General features: G+C 49.5%; 1 protein-coding gene across 6 annotated transcripts in view; it reads right to left on the reverse strand.

Moving 5' to 3' along the window:
* The window catches only part of Synd (protein kinase C and casein kinase substrate in neurons protein Synd), a 132,537-nt gene that overhangs the window by 32,989 nt on the left and 83,224 nt on the right, over positions 1 to 16,324 (reverse strand). The window contains exon 1 of one of the 6 annotated variants that reach the window (XM_065432625.1): positions 15,357 to 15,633. The exons of the other annotated variants lie outside the window; for them this stretch is intronic. The gene's annotated coding sequence lies outside the window, so the exon portion shown is untranslated. Of the gene's footprint in view, positions 1 to 15,356; positions 15,634 to 16,324 lie in introns of those variants that run through there. 6 annotated transcript variants of the gene reach the window in all.

Consider the following 16,324-nt stretch of genomic DNA (forward strand, 5'->3'; position numbering starts at 1 on the left):
CTGATAATGAGAGCTCTAATTTCTGACATACGCGCCTTGATACAACAGCAAGAGAGAAACGACCCCATTACGGCAACGTCTGAGAGAATATCACCCAGCAGCCACGCCTACAGGTGATGATAAATGGAACGGGTTCCAACGCGCGTAAACCTCCGCAGGGGAAGAAGCAACCATGGTGGCTTTTTTTTTCCCCTTGCTTTTTCTCAGAGTGGCCGTGAGCACCGAGACGGCACCATGGCTGCTAGAGGGTGAGCAGCAGATTGAACCGTGACTTCCGAGATGTATGTCGGAGGTCATGGATTGAACCACAGTTTCCTACAAGAATTACATCGGGGAACACAGGCGCTGGTATCGTTCAGCTACGATGGTAATAAGGTTGACGACAGATTCGAAGGTACGTATGATGGATTTGTCTAATATTCGTCCCCGTGGCTTTCTTTATGTGTTCTTGTGGCGTTATCACACTTTACCTTTACAAAAATCAAGGAAATCACTTTTATAAACGCATAACGACAATAAGCTTCTACGCACAGGCATAAGCGCTGCGCATTTGTAGGGTTTATAACGTAACATTTCCCTGAAAAAGGGCGGTGTCCAAATCACACTCCCAGAGATGGCTCCCTTGTAGTAACAGAAACTAAGCTCGAATGCCATGCTTTCGTGTACTGCAAACGTCATGATCGCCAAGTTTTGGACATCACTTACGGTCAGCTTGCAAAAGGCACAAAGCAGTTTGAGGGCAGAAGGACGACACTGTCACAAATCCGTATGCTACCTAGTATTACTACGCTGACTAAACCACCAAACTTGCAGTTCCCTGCAGACAACGCTAGTGCAAGGGTTCCGTCCAGTAATTCTTGTAGGTAACTGACAGAACCATTGAGCAACGGGATGTACCGAATGATACTAGGTTGAGTACACGTAAGCTCTGCGACGCGACACCTCTTCCCATCTGACAACGGCACAAAAGAAGGTATACGGGTAAGTGCAGAAAGAGGAGAAAGAATCACTGAGGTCTTCTGCGCTCTCTGAATTCCCCCTTCCCCCTCTTTTTTTTTCTCACTCTGTCGGTAGTGCGAGCACTTGCGTTAATTTCGCAGAGTACCCGAGTTAGCCGAGTCTTTTCGTTCAAATGGCACGAAGCAGAGTCTTCCCAGAAAGTTGCACGGAGGAGGTGTTCGATCGAAAAGCCACAAAGATGCTAGCGTCCCTGGCCCCGAAATCTCGACGGGGGCAAGTTTAGAGAGCGAAATAATGGGGCCGCTCGAGCGGCGAGCAGGACGCGTGTCGTCAGCTAAATGGTGCGGCGACTACCCCCTAAGCAGGACGCGATTTGATGGCCCCGGCGGCGCCTCCCCTACAAGCCCATCAACACGTTCCCCTCGCGTCTTCCGCTATCAAAACGCGACGACGCTCTTCGCGAGCGCACCCCTCCCCTCCAACCGGACACAGCCGCCGCGTCGGGCCCCTCAACAACACGCCGAACGACCACGCAAGCGAGCCACATGCTAGCGCAGAGCCGCGTCCCATCGCTGCATGCGCTCGCACAATCGCGAGCGGCGTGCGCGCGGGAAGGAATGGAATTCGACGCTATCCGACGACGCCAACCGACCCCTACTCGAACGGGAACAATGCACGGGCGGTCGGTCGAGCGACGCCACACGCTTCCGGCGTCGGCCGGCCGGCCCCCGAGTGTTACGTGCGCCATGTTAGCGGATTATCTAACGGCCTTCGGAGCGCCGCGGCATAGTGCCGAGAGGATGAGCAGCGCGGCAGAACGTAACGGAGAGACGCCAGGGTCACCCCTGCGAAGGGAAGCGAGACTGCCCGCAGAGAGGCGACTGCGCAACCGTGCAAGGGCGTACGAGAGACGAGGCAGAGCGTGAGGGGAGGGGGTGGGGGGGGAATACATTTTCAGTCTCTTCCTCAACTCCTTTCGCAGCACCGAACCTTGCCCGACCGATGACGCGCGACAAACCAGATCACATCCACAAGCGCAAGTTAACACCCCCATCTACCCAACCACGATGGGTGGCGACAGACGAATCATCCCCGCAACCGTACCCCGTGTATCGTGGGGCAATAACGGGTCAAAGGTGTTCCGCACCAGGGCGCGCTTGCATATGACGAGCATTTCAGTCAGCGGTTGTTGTCCGAGTCTCGGTCATAAGAATGCGCGAAGGGTCCAACCGAAAGCTCTTCGCACAGACAGGAGTGGGGGGACTGTACATTCCGGTATGTCGCACGCGGTCGTTACACGGGTTACGCGTGTATAGGCTGGCGGGCACACGGTCAAGAAGCGCAAGGCTTCCCCCAGACGACCAACCGCACGAGCGCGCAGGGGTCAAGGTACCGGCGACGGTGGCTGTACAACGCCGGCGCAGCCAAAAAGAGGAGAAACAGCAGTCTGCGCTTGCTTTGCTACCACCACGCGGCTCACGGCGCTCGCCAAATGGACCGCAGGGCCACGCCGGGCCAAGTTGCCAGTCACGAACTCACCCAAATCGTGCGATTCCGCCCTGCGGCCACTCAATACGCCGCTCCCCGTGCCTGTCGGAAGGAAGGGGAGGGGGGGGGGGGGAGAGGTTGACGCGCCAAGGGGAACTCCGGCGTGGGTGCGTACATGCGCACGCGAGCAGTACATGCGGCGGCCTCTGGAGTGGAGTGGCGTGCAGGGAGTACACTAGCTGGGGAAGGGCGGTGGTGTAGCGTGAGCAAACTTCCGGGTAGAGGCAATACCTTGGCGCACTTATGTAGCCACTGCGCGAGAAAAGCTAATTGAATCCGCGAGCAATGCGGCAGGTATTATGAATTTGTTTTCTGCCACGGCTTTCCCGTCGGACATGATATTCCCGTAGATGGTTATATGCGGACAGATGCTAAGCCACTATAATATATATATATATATATATATATATATATATATATATATATATATATATATATATATATATATATATATATATATATATATATATATATATATATATGCTTCTTTTTGATGGAAAATTCGCTTTTTCTTTTAATTTTTACGCAATAACAAAGGCATATGCAGGGTTTGCGAGCTACACATGGTTCTTTCCTCTTTTACTTACGCCTCGAACCACGCGTCTTTCGAGTTTCGATGAGAGCAACGATGCTGGGTGATGCAGCCACATAAATATACATCCTCCGTGCACGCCGGAGTTACTAGTACGCTTTTCTTTTTCTTTTTTTGTCACGTACACGTCTTCCGTCTTTCCTTTTTCCTCGGGACTGGTAGCCGCGAAGAAAGCACGAATGCCATTCGATAGCTCAGTGACAATTTGATATCTTCGAAATGAAGATGCAAACGAATCACGTGCCGCAGCGCACCAGCTTTAGCGAGCTTGGTGTCGCAGAGGCGTAACACCACAAGCAAAGGCAGAACACCCCGCTGAGCGAACGGGACAAACCACAACAGCAAGGGCGGTATAGAAATCGGACCTATATGTCTCAAGCGCACACACACTCGCTCGGAATGGGCAGTGATCTGCACTTACACATGCCCGTCTCTGGGTAATACGCGTTCAACCAATGCAGCCAAGAGAGAAAAAAGAAAAAAGAAACTCCGCAAGTCTTGCAATGGCCGAGTGACTTCGGCAGCGCACATTGCATATACGCGGCAGTGCTACATAGCGAGCTCGCGAACCCGGCAATTTGCTCCCACAGGCGCGCTGCCGGCCCACCCAGCAGCAGGTGGGCCGATCCTTTCTTCGCGTGCCCTCGGACGGGACAAACGGCAATCATGCACGCGCTCGCAGTCGTGCGAAATTGGGAGGTTGACACGACCGAGTGAGACATTCGCCGCCTTCCAACGTGCTTCCCGCTGGCCGATATTTACGGCTGGGCCCGCCAAAAGGCGGCACACCAGCGGCTTTCATTCGACCTTGGTCGGCGCCAAAAACCAGATTTGCAACGCCGGCGAGCCTGTGTAGTATACACGCGCAAAGCATTGCCCACGGGGTCGACACTGCGTTATAACGGTCGGTCGCTTGCTGCTCGGCTGTTTGCATGCAGTTCTAGCAATGCGGCTGCGGCCGCGCACCTTAATGCTCGATTCGCGATCGGCGGTTGAATTCCGGCCTAGAGGCTATATTATAACCAAAACATTGCGTTAAGCCTGTGTTTTAACTATAGTGTAGAAGGCGTTGGTAATCGACAGTATACGATGTCCGTTAAGGATACGGGGTGATAATTTTTCAGTTTTCCGAAATTTTCAATACATCGCCTGTGGCAGGTAGCAGAATTCATCTCCTTGAGCTGGATTACTCGATGAGGAGGGTATTACTAGCCCGAGAATACGAAACAAATATTGAATTAAAAAATTTTTACTAATTAAATTTCAATTTATAAGTTACTTCACGGTACATACTGCAATTTATGAATTGTAGCCGGTGAGTTTGCAAGACGTGTCCACTTGATACGAATCCAGAATGACGCCAGTTTCGAGATATTTCTCAAATAATGGGGCGAAATACGTGGGAGTTCGATACTTTTGTGCTTGTTACTTTCTGTGTTTTGTTAAAAAATCATGAGAAATCTTTTTTGAAAAAATGCAAAGCAAGAGCCTGGGCGATTTATACACGTATTTTTTTTTAGCTGCACCAAATTTTTAGTTAGAAAAATGCAAATCACGGTAACTTTATGTTTACCGTTTGAGGCTGCCAATCCGTACACTCGAATGGTGAATATAACGCTACCGTGATTTATATTTTTCTAATTTTAAATGTTTCGTGCAGCTAAAGAAAAAAAAGCCCTGTATATCGCAGATGCAGGCAACGAGAACACAACTTACTAGAGCTTTCCCGACCTCAGCGATCGAGGTAGGCTATGGTGTACCGCAACAAACTTTCTTTAAAAATGCTCTCACTGTTAATCCGACGCGAAACTTGACCTGTCAGACACACGCACCAACCGAACCATTCGCGCAAGCCCGGCTACATCCTTTCACAGCGCGCCACCACAGGGGAGAGAGAGAGAGAGAGAGAGAGAGAGAGGGGGGGAGAGAGAGAGAGTCTAACAGTGCGCAGGGACTTAACAGGGCGCAAACTATCCACCACAATGCGCAAGTTCTTGGCTAATGTAACATGACGCATTGCAGTTCTTTAACACATGCCGCTCAGAAGAATAAACAGTGACGTTTTTTTTAAAATATTTTTTTAACCAGAGGCGATTAAGCGTAGAAAACATTACGGTACATGCGAAAGCGAGCTCAAACTACACCTGCGACGACGGAAGTGAGAATAAACCATTTCATTGACTGTTTGAGAGGCGAAGTTCAGGAACGTTAATGCTGGCCACCTGCACGGTACGCACCAGATAGTTTGACGCCGATAGTTGTCAAAGCTTATTCCATGCTGTTTTTGTGTCGTCGGTGACAGCAGTCCTCTTTACTTGCAACCAAGAAGTCGCCAAAAGAGTACTTAATTTCCCCGGTAACATGTAAGAGAGTTACGGCGAAAACGAAGGACTCGTAAAGGTGCAAAAAAATTTTGACTGTGTTTAAGTACGCCGTTGCATTCACCTGCGAAAAAAAAATCCTCGCACGAAGCATCGTTACTGTTCAAAGGTCGCGCGCTCATCACAACAAATGCACGATATCTCACTTACTACATGTATGACGCGAATTACGCTAACACAGAAGTGACACTGCGTCGGGCTTGCTGGTTTGCCACGATGCGATATCAGCTCTATTCACCGAGACGCGTATCAGAATGAAAGCTCTGCTAGTTCAGTTCCATCTTGTGTCGCCTTCGTCTCGTGTCCCTTTCCCCCGTATAGCGCGCGTCTAAGTAGGCGATTATCGAGATATCGAAAAGGCGCCGCCAATCACACTGCTAGCGTCAAAGCGTATTGTAGCACAAACCCGTAGCGCCCTCTTGGCAGACTAGGAGCGAGATTAGATAGATAGATAGATAGATAGATAGATAGATAGATAGATAGATAGATAGATAGATAGATAGATAGATAGATAGATAGATAGATAGATAGATAGATAGATAGATAGATAGATAGATAGATAGATAGATAGATAGATAGATAGATAGATAGATAGATAGATAGATAGATAGATAGATAGATAGATAGATAGATATAGAATAGGTGCGCGAAGCTTCGTTATAGAGCGTCGAAGTGGCGGTGCCGGGGGAGCTGGCAAAATGTGCTCATCACAACCTTTCTGCTTCCCCCCCCCCCCACCCCCTATTTGCAGTTTTGCATCATTTCCTTCGTTAACAGAAACGACTTCACCAAAAGCATCTCCCTGGTCTTTTGAAGGAGAAAAAGAAATGAAAAATAACGCTCGAGTCAGGTTAATAATGTCGTAAGCATGCGCAACCGCTTCGAGTACATCCGATCGAGCTACCTCGCTTTCCTAGAGTCACTGACATCAGCGCACCTGCAAGTTCGTGACGTCACACCTCGCGCTCCTAGCGCTCCTACGTTTGGAGGTGGCGGTACACCGAAACCGAAAATATCCAATAGGTTTCCCAACCTCGCACCATTAGTGCTATTTTCTAAACTTTCCTTTTCCTCTCGCTCGCGCTCTTTTATCTTTTGTTTTGAGACAGCTGGTTAGCGCGGGAATCCGCTGCTACATACTCGGCATGCGACTGGCGTGCGCAGAGGGAAAGAGCACGTTGCAACCTTGACAGCGGCTCGCGGAGAGCAGCGGGCGACGGCGCGCCGACCGCATTCTCTCGGCCACCGCCCGAAGCCATTGTCCGGCCACGTTCCACGAGGAATCGAACTCCGTTTCGCTTTTTTTCTTTCTTTCTTCTTGCTAAGAAACGAAAGCGGTAGCGCACAACTTTGAACGCCAAAGCCACCGCAGGAGCGAGATGAATCGAGCAGCTTTTGCGCACTACATTCGAAAAGGCGCCCTGCGTGCTCTATCACTGCCGGCTAGCCTTTCCCTCGAGGCAGCATTGAGTGGAACGCGAAACGCTCCGCAGGATCGAGTTGGTGGCCCCGTAGCTCTATCCCCCCCCCCCCCCCCCCCAAGGCTTTATTCTTATATACTATTTTCCAGGAAGTGAACCGCGTATCGATTCCTATATATGCGCAGATATGATTTGCGTGTGCCTTGAGACTGAACGCTCAAACAACGAGGCTTGATTTAGCGGCGGGGGGGGGGGGGGAGGGGGGGATAAAGATACGATACGACACGATATATGCGGGCCGCAGTCGAACGTTACTGCTGCCATCCGTTATTCGGGATATACATTCAGCAGAACGTCCACATACACATGAGAGACGCACGCTTAAGTGATGCGTTGTTTACACCATATACTGCTTAACTAGTACGCACGCGGTATATAGCGTGTACATAGATATCGTAACAGACGCTATATCGTTCTCAAGCGAAAACACTAAAGAATCGGCCATCTGGTCTCATCAGACATTCGGTGTCTGGAATACACAGATGCGCGCCGCCAGCAGTGAGTCAGCAAACTTGAACAATGTCCTTCTCGTGGCCTGCGAGACCGCTCGGTGACTTCACGCGACCATGTAAGCGTCGAAAGGCTGAATTTACAGCTGCAAACGCAGGACTAACGGGCCGTAAACGGCAGGGCGAGTAGCGATATTTCAGGAACCTCACACCTGGTTAGATTAAGGAGAAAGGGGAAAATGAACTGCGATGAAAGAAACAATCGCTGTAGAGTATACAGCGCGAACAGCATCAGGTAAACAATCGCAACTTCAGCGCCGCCACTCATTCCGTCGAGGTTTTTGCATTGAGGCGCGTGTAATGCGACCGGTGGCCATCGGTCGGTTTGGATACAGCGTGTCACCCTTGGCTGCTCCCCGTACGAAGCGAGCGGCGTTCGAAACCCAGAGGTTCGCGGTATACGACACGACAGCTGTACACCGCTGCCTGCGCGTGCTTGACGCGGCATTCCGGGGCAGAACTCAAGGCCGGTGCCCGAACGGAGGATTGACATGCGCCGCATGGCCGACCGACCGACCGACTGACATGCGCATGCGACATGAGGTCATCGCGAAGGCCACACCTCTGCTTTTTTCCAATTAAAATTCCACGCGAGTCTTCTCTCGTACAATCGCCGCGCGGGCCTGACAAACCGACGAAGAGCGAAAAACACGTACGCAGCACCCAGCTAACGCGCACGCGCGGCTGGGTGTGTCTCACGCACGTGTTTTCGCTTCGAAGATCTGTAAGCATACGGGTAAATATCCTGCAGGACGTTGTTAAGGTTGTTGCCGACCTCTGAAAGCAAGATTGCGACGGAGAGTTCTTGGCTGTTGAATTGATAGTATATACAGGGTGTCCCAGCTAACTTGGACCAAGATTTTAAAGATACACAAGAGCTCTACGGAAAAAATACCCGGTGCATAGTAGCCGTAGTCATGTGTATTTGCGACCAGCATGTTTTTCATGACGAAGTATTACTTAATCACTTCTAATTAGTGAACGTTTTAATTATTTCTCGAATCGCAAACATATCAATTGCAAAGTTGTAGGGCACCTTGAATAACCTCCCAATCAAACATTTATTTCGTACTGCAGTGGTCCCGGTTGTTTTTTTCCAAGAAAAAACGAAAGCCCGCGAAATACGCCAAATACGAAATAGATGCGCACTCTCACGCCGCTACTCAAGCAACCATTGAAAGATATACGGCTGCATTCTCTCATCGCCGCACCGTACAAGGGGTCCGCTACGCTTATCAATGCGTCCGCGGCGCGTTCTCTAGATGCCGCGACCATCGCACAGCGTGAAGCCCCGTATCGAGCTGCCGCCGCTAGTGAAGCCGTGTATCCCTGGCTATTCGCTTGGGAGCGCTTGAATAGGGGCGCGCGAGCGCCTATTTATTTCGTACTTTGGATGTTTCGCGCGCTATTGTTTTTTTTCTCGGAAAAGTCAACGAGACAAAGCTGAGCACTAACCAAATGTCTGATTCGGAGAACGCAGAACGCTGCACCGCCTACAGAGGTGTGGTGCGCTCTCTCGAACACCACAGAGAAGTTCGGCAGAAACCAAGTATGCGGCAGAACGATCGAGAAATCTCAAATTCAAACTCTTTCCGTTAATGGACGTCATATCGGTTTCAGGCACGCTGTGAAATGAATCGCAGGGCCGGCCACTTCATTAGGAAACAGCGCAAAGATTAACAATATATCCATTAATCTCTTTTACATATATTCTCCGTCTTTCTGTTTGCCACGAGACTCTGAGAAAAAGCAGCAAAAGGAACCAGTAATATATATATATATATATATATATATATATATATATATATATATATATATATATATATATATATATATATATATATATATATATATATATATATATATATATATATATATATATATATATATATATATATATATATATATATATATATATATATATATATATATATATATATATATATATAACACAACAACGAAAATAGACACAGAAACAGCGAACATTCGACGGGCCGAGCAATACGCGCGCGACTGCACGGAATCGTCGGCGCAGGGCCGGGTGCCCGGGGTGCGAATGACGGATCGATTAATGAGGCCGAAAGCAATCGGTCTGCTATACGCCCACACCGTGCGTGCGGAAGTGCGCGCCGCTAATAAGCGTACAACGCTACGCAGCAGAGCCCCGAAGTTGTGCGCAGAGCAGAAGCCACCCGCCTGCATGCAGTCGTTCGCAGCGCACATCCTTCCTCTTCGGTGCACGGGCGCTGCTCCTCCGGGTTTGATCACCCCTGCAGCGGCACGCCGACGACTGGGCGAACGTTCAAGGCGGCGGTCAGGAGAAATTGAGGCGACCGGAACAGCAGTCGGCGGCGGAGGCCCCCGTTCGCATATCCATAATTGTGCCCCGTGCGCTTTTAGATATGCGCTCCACGCGCGCGCTTTCCTACCGCGTATAAGCCAAGCCGACAACGCCCTCCTATCGGGCTCCCTTCCTTCCTATTTAAGCATGCGCGCTCGTACGTATACGGGAGTCCGGGCGAGGAAGTTATGCATGACCGCCAGGCAAGCAGGCAGGCAGACAGACAGCGCGAACAGTTTGTGCACAGCGGAGGAGTCGGATTATACACTAGGAGGAGAGTGTATACAGTATATACATCACCGATATTTCAAGGCGCGCAGGGAGCGTAAGTAGATGCGTGCGCACCCATCTTCTGGACAGGAGGGCCGTTGAAGTGCGGCAGCCGCGTACGGGGGGTAGGGAGCTACCGGCACAAGAACTGGCAACCGAGGTATGTAGTTGGTGGACGGCTTCATTTATTTAAGAGTACAACCGCCATAAGAATTAGACTCGAACAATTAGGACACATCCATCGCGGGTTAGTTAACGCGAGCTGTGAGGAGTTGATACGGAAAGTTTTGGAAGGAACACGCAGTGCGTTAGCATATTCAGGGCATCCGAACAAGAAATTACAAGCTTGCGTTCTCCGCCTGTACGAACAACAACAACAACAACAACAAAGAGAGAGAGACTACGGCGCTGCCAGTCTATCTGTTTCTGCTTTTCGTGCATGTTGTCTTTTGAACGTTACGTTAAAAAATATATGAAGCTGTCGCCCGCGCAATATCGAGTGGATGATGCCGACGTTTGAACTGATCCTGACTACGGACTCCGCATGCGATGCAACGCCAGACATGCAATGCCGACAATGATGCGATTAATTCAAGAATACAGGTGGAGGGCTTGTTACGATGCGTTCAGCGTACGTAAGTGTGTCGTAAGAAAGAGCAAGAAGGGGTCAGAGAAGGCACAATGCGCCACAGACGAGCATCCCGCAAACACGCTGTGAGGCGACGCTTTACTGCGGTGGCGAAAGCTCTGCGGCGTTCTAACCAGCCTCAGTTAATAAGTATGCAGCGCAACAACGGATCTGAATGAGTGTCTTGCGGAACTCCTAGCATGCTACCCGAGATAGGAAAAATGAGAAATTACATAAGCACTGAGCACGTAACACTGAGACTAGTGTCTCAAAGAACGAAGCGCCTTCGTACAGAGTGGCATAACCAAACGCCCTGCAGTGTAGCTTTACTACATGCTGCACGGTGCAAGTACAAGTCTAATTAGCTCAAGGGAACATGCAGGCAGCTGGCTTATATATCTTGCACGTGCCGTACTTGCTGGTACCAGCAGAAGTGCTGTCAATGTTTTATATACAGGCACAGGCAAGGCTCAAACGTGTGTCCTGTGTGTTCCTGCCTTCTGTCATAGTCTTTTTGCGCTGCGCCTTCAAGATGTTCAACCAGTACCAGCTCGCCCAAATGTCGATCATTCTCAAACGTGTACAGTATGCGGAACAATGGGAGAAGAATTTACACGAGTCTAGACGCGCTGCCATTCGAATTTTTCAGGAAAACCGTAGTCCGTAAACTTTTGATCTTTTCTGTACAGATATATAAGAGCCAGCGCAATCTTCAGCGGAATCTACAGCTCTACCTTTCCACACATAGCGCGGAGATAAATTTGCTCATGCTCGAGTAATGTGTGTTCCCTCAAACAATGGACTTGTGCATTCAGTGCGATAACCTTGGGGAGTGCAGAGCAAGCAGTAATGCCTGTCGACTGAAGTCACGTGTGCGCGTTACGCGAGCTTAATCTAAGTTTGCGGCTGGCTTCCAAAGGCCCACAGCGAACGGCACAAGCGAAAAACGATTTCGTGTTCATGCATGAGAGCTTCGTGCGAGTATAGGCCAACTGCCAACTTCGGAAGCGTCGACAAGAACAAACAGATAAGTGCGGACAACGCAGGCTTCTCGTAATGATATCGCAAGTACAGAAATAAGGCGACCCAGCTGCAGAAGAGCAAATACGTTAAAGGTAAAAAAATAAAGTAACGATAATTCTGGTGGTATATCAGCACGAAAACGCTGGAGTTCTCCGAAAGTGTATTGGTTATCTTGTACGAAAGCGACACGAATTCAATAAAATGTGGAGCACGCCCACTTAACGGCTGTTCACAACCTCGCGAAAGACTGCGATATTGTCATCTTGAGCACACAAAAGATATCGTGAGGTTTCAGATGTTAAAGCGTTAATGGCAATTTGAGCACTATACCCCCCCCCCCTTTTTTTTTGTTTTCGTAAAAAAAATATTGCTTGTATCCGTGTAACTAAATATATTGCACCGGGATCAGAGCTTTGTCAAGCTGCTAATTCATTTTTTTTTCTTTCTTAATCTACTTCCATAGACGTTTATGAAAAAATATAAACAGCAAACCTTCAAAGCAGGAAAGCGCGTTAAGAAGCTAAGCTCGCTACATTATGTAGTTTGTTGCCGTTAATTTGCCTACGATTGTAACATCGTAAAAAAAATCGGGGAGTGGCGGCGGGAGAAGGAAATGGTTCGATTCCACTTAATACGGTGATTTCATGAATCGCTCTATAGCCACGTTGTACATAGAAAAAAAAAAAATTGCGCCCTACAAAGCAGGAACACCGCATTTAAACATGCAAGTTACACTTACAGAGCGAACTCTCTAACCAGTCGCTCGTTTCCTAGTTAGCTAGTGAAGTCACGGAAAACGACCGCGTTCGCTACACCGGATGAAGAGATGACTCAGGCGCGAGCAGACCGCGTGCGCATATTCCCACGCCTTCAAGTCTGCGCCCCATAAGGCACAGCTTCTACGGATCAAGCACACAGAAACAATGCACCGCAGTGCTATAGAAAGGGCAAAGGGAACATAGAGGATCTGACTGAACTACACACTGGGCAGAATACCAGCCTTCGCGTACACAGGCGGAAGTCGGATGTTTTAGAAAGGAGATCAGACGCCGTTACTTTTTTTTTTGTAATTTGGGAATTGTTAAACATTTCTACATCTCTCAGTGTCATTGTCAAATTCATCGAATTAACTTGAGCGCAGATAAACACAAAGAAAGACGATGAGGACATATATACGCTCAGAACACTTTCCCAAAGTTTCAAGGGACACTGAAGAGAAAGGTAACTTGAGCGCTGCATTAGTATATTGCCTTTCCACAATATCGAAATAAACCACTGTTACCGTGAAAAATACTGACGAGCCAAAAAAGACGCCAAAAAGATAGACTGGTGGCGACGCCACAGATATTGCGCGTCTGCTCGGGCCTATAGTATATTTTTCTTTTTGTTCGGGAAAGGTTAGACTGCATCATAGTCTAAGAGAGAAAAAGACTGAACTTACCAAGTTTCGCGAGCTTTTACCGGGCCACAACGGCCCAAAGAAGAAAGAAAAAAGAAAGTTAGAAATCCGTGAAGTCCCACTGACGTACAAGAATTGGAGCTCCGGCCACCGATATTCGAAAAAACGGGAACTGACCATTTGCTATTCTAGTAATCGGCACCTTACCGCGAAATTAACGAATACAACTAGGGCTTTGAAAGAATACTTTGTCGGCATAAGCTGATTTATATTGTCGTTCCCTAGTATCCCTTCAACCAAATCGCAAGCACAAGATTCATGTCATGTGCAACCGGAACAACGCCACTGTGTCTTCATAGGTGGCGTTACTGTACAGCGGTAACAAACATAGCAGAACAAAGGAAGAGGACGCCTCAGTGCGGTGCCTGCATCTTGACAAGGCATACGTTTTTGTCTCGATTGTACAGTGAAGAGGCATACTATTACGGTAAGCTAGATTGATAAGTTACACTTTGGGATACCAATAAAAGGTCGGCGTAGCCGCTAGTGAGGAGGCTTGATAATTCAGAAAAGGAGTCAAAAGGAAAGACGGCTGCCAGCGTCAACTTCATTACATTCCCATTATTTCTTTGCTGCAAATGCTCGTGCAAGTAATTGTTAACAGATAAACAAGGATTCTTATTCTTTGAATTTTGCGTCGAAGTCTGCCGCTGCAGCAGGTCGTCTGTATAACGTCACGTATTTCGTTTTACTTGCGCGCATTTCGTACGCTTATGTGCACTAAAATTTTCTAGTTTTTAGGTTGAGCCCCTGTTTTCTTTACATATAAGCGAAAAAAAAATCGCTTCCATTTCGCTTCCAAACGCTTCCAAACGCTTCCAATCGCTGCCAATACACGAGAACAGAGTTTTGAAAACAATACCTTGTCGTTACAAACCGGTTCATTTCCTGTTTAGAGGGCTTTAACAAAAGTGATATTCTCGGAACGGTGGTACCGGTTTGAGACGCCAGCTGATTACTTACTCTCTCGTAGTTCCTGCATACAAGTCCACATTTTGTAAGCCCGCCCTCAATTAAGGCTCTATGTAGCACAACCTGGCAAAGCGAAACGCTGCCACAGATCCCGAAGGGCCAGCACAGCGTGACGTCAAACGTGACTGTACAGCAAGCAAGTCGAAAGAGCAGGCTTGCGGAATGAACTCACAAGAGAAGTTCGTTAAGAAACTAGAGAAGTAATATACCGCGCAGCCGCTTCATGCATGGTGGTACCGGTGTCCGGCTCTGCCTCGTATATCTCCTTCTGAGAAGAAAAGCGTCAACACATTCTAATTCAGGGCCAGTTCTAGAAGGGGAAAAAAAATTACGAAGATTCCGAACAGCCCGATGCGACAAGTTTGCATATGAATGCCACCGTTCTGAGAAACCAAGGATCGCCGGCGAGCAATGAGCCGCACTGGCAATAAACAGTTCCCGCGGTCTCTGAATTAGTCGAATTAAGATATGTTGCGCGGGAGTTGCATCAAAACTACGTGTCACGTATAGCACAGTAAAAAGAAAAAAGGGAAAAAAGAACATGTTGGGAGTGGACGGCAGTGGCAACATATAGACGATATGGTTTCGGCTGTACCAGGCCCCTTCCCCACCTATCTTCCCCCACCACCTTGCCCCTCACTCCAAGGAGATGTTACGTGTTAGCCGTAAAATTACAAATGCTAGTCGCATGTTGTGAAACAGAAGTGGCATCTTCGTGGTGAAGTTCTGTCTTCTATAGCCGCAGTCTTGGTAGTCGCGTCTCGGACGAAGTTTGACGACGACGATGAGGCAGAACAACGATTAGCAGCACGGGAAAGTCAGGGTAGAAGTACACTCGTAACAGCATAAATTGTAATTAGCTGTTTACGCTTATTCAAATCTGCGCAACCGCGTAGGCGACAACGTGAATAACGCATCGAAAGCGAACCAAAACATCAGAACACGGAGAACGTACAAGAACAAGGAAAAAAAAAAAAAAACGGCGTAGGAAGAAGCCGCGCCACTCGATCTATTCGAATGCGGATCACGCACGCGCGCTTTCGCGGCAAACAGCTCCATTTATATACAAGCGTAGCAGGATCCCGCAGAGGGCGCGCGTAATATGTTGACAGAAAAGCGGGCCGGACCACAGGGTGGCTCGGCCCAGTGGCAGCGGCTTCACACGCTTCGCAAACAAGGACCACGCACTCACCGCGTAACACCGCCACCCACTCGAGGTCGGCCGGCACGTGCGACCTCGTCCGCTTCGGGGCCGCGCACGGCGAAAGCTTCGAGGAGGACGAAGACGATGAGGGGGAGGAGGAGGATGATGATCCCGTATCCGACAGCGGGAGGCAGTGGCCTCCCCGAGCACACAGTTCCCTGAGGACACCTCCGGAGCACGGGGCAGAGGAGGACTACATTGACGTTGACCACAGGGACTACAGACCGTCGCGCGTTCTTCGTGGCTCGGCGCACTCGACGGCTCTGGCCGGCAAGCAGTGCGAGCGCTGGAGGCGTGCGTGGACGCGGCGGCGGCGGCGCGAGCGGCTAGCGCAGCGAGCGCGCGGCGAGCAGCGTCGCTGCTCCAACGTTGCCTCCGTGATTGACGGCGCCAGTAAGCGATCGCGGAGCCTATTCTGTGAGACTTGGGCGCCGCTGCAGTACGAGGCGTGCACGGAGTCGCCGACTGCGGTGTAGAGCGCAGCGCGACCTTCGCTCCGACTAGCTTTGACAGCGTCGCAGCAGACGCGCAGTGCGCGCTTTGAATTCCGAATCAGCGGCGCGCGCAAGCGCGCTACGCCGACGCCTTCCTTTTGTTTGTTTGTTTTGAAAGTTGGTGACGAGGAACGGAATGCAAAATGACAGTTTGGGGAGAGCAGGTATGCCGCTGAGAAACGGAAGGGAGGAGTGGGAGAGCGGTGTCCCGTGGGCCCCCAGGGAAATACTGCGACGGAACGGATGCAAAGGCGCATGCGGTTTGAGCGCGCACACGTGTGTTCAAAACGAAGTAGGTGCGCATGCACCCAAAGAAAATAATTAAATGGGAAAGAAAGAGGAAAGAAAGATCGATGGATCGACGCTGTTTCGCGATGGGAGTCCTCGATCTAAAGTAGGGCAAAAATGGCCCCGGGCTGCAAGGAGGAACGTTGTTTTTTGAAGAAATGGCACTTCCCTGTT

Source organism: Dermacentor albipictus, chromosome 3 (genome assembly GCF_038994185.2).
Source record: "Dermacentor albipictus isolate Rhodes 1998 colony chromosome 3, USDA_Dalb.pri_finalv2, whole genome shotgun sequence".
Lineage (NCBI taxonomy): Eukaryota > Metazoa > Arthropoda > Arachnida > Ixodida > Ixodidae > Dermacentor > Dermacentor albipictus.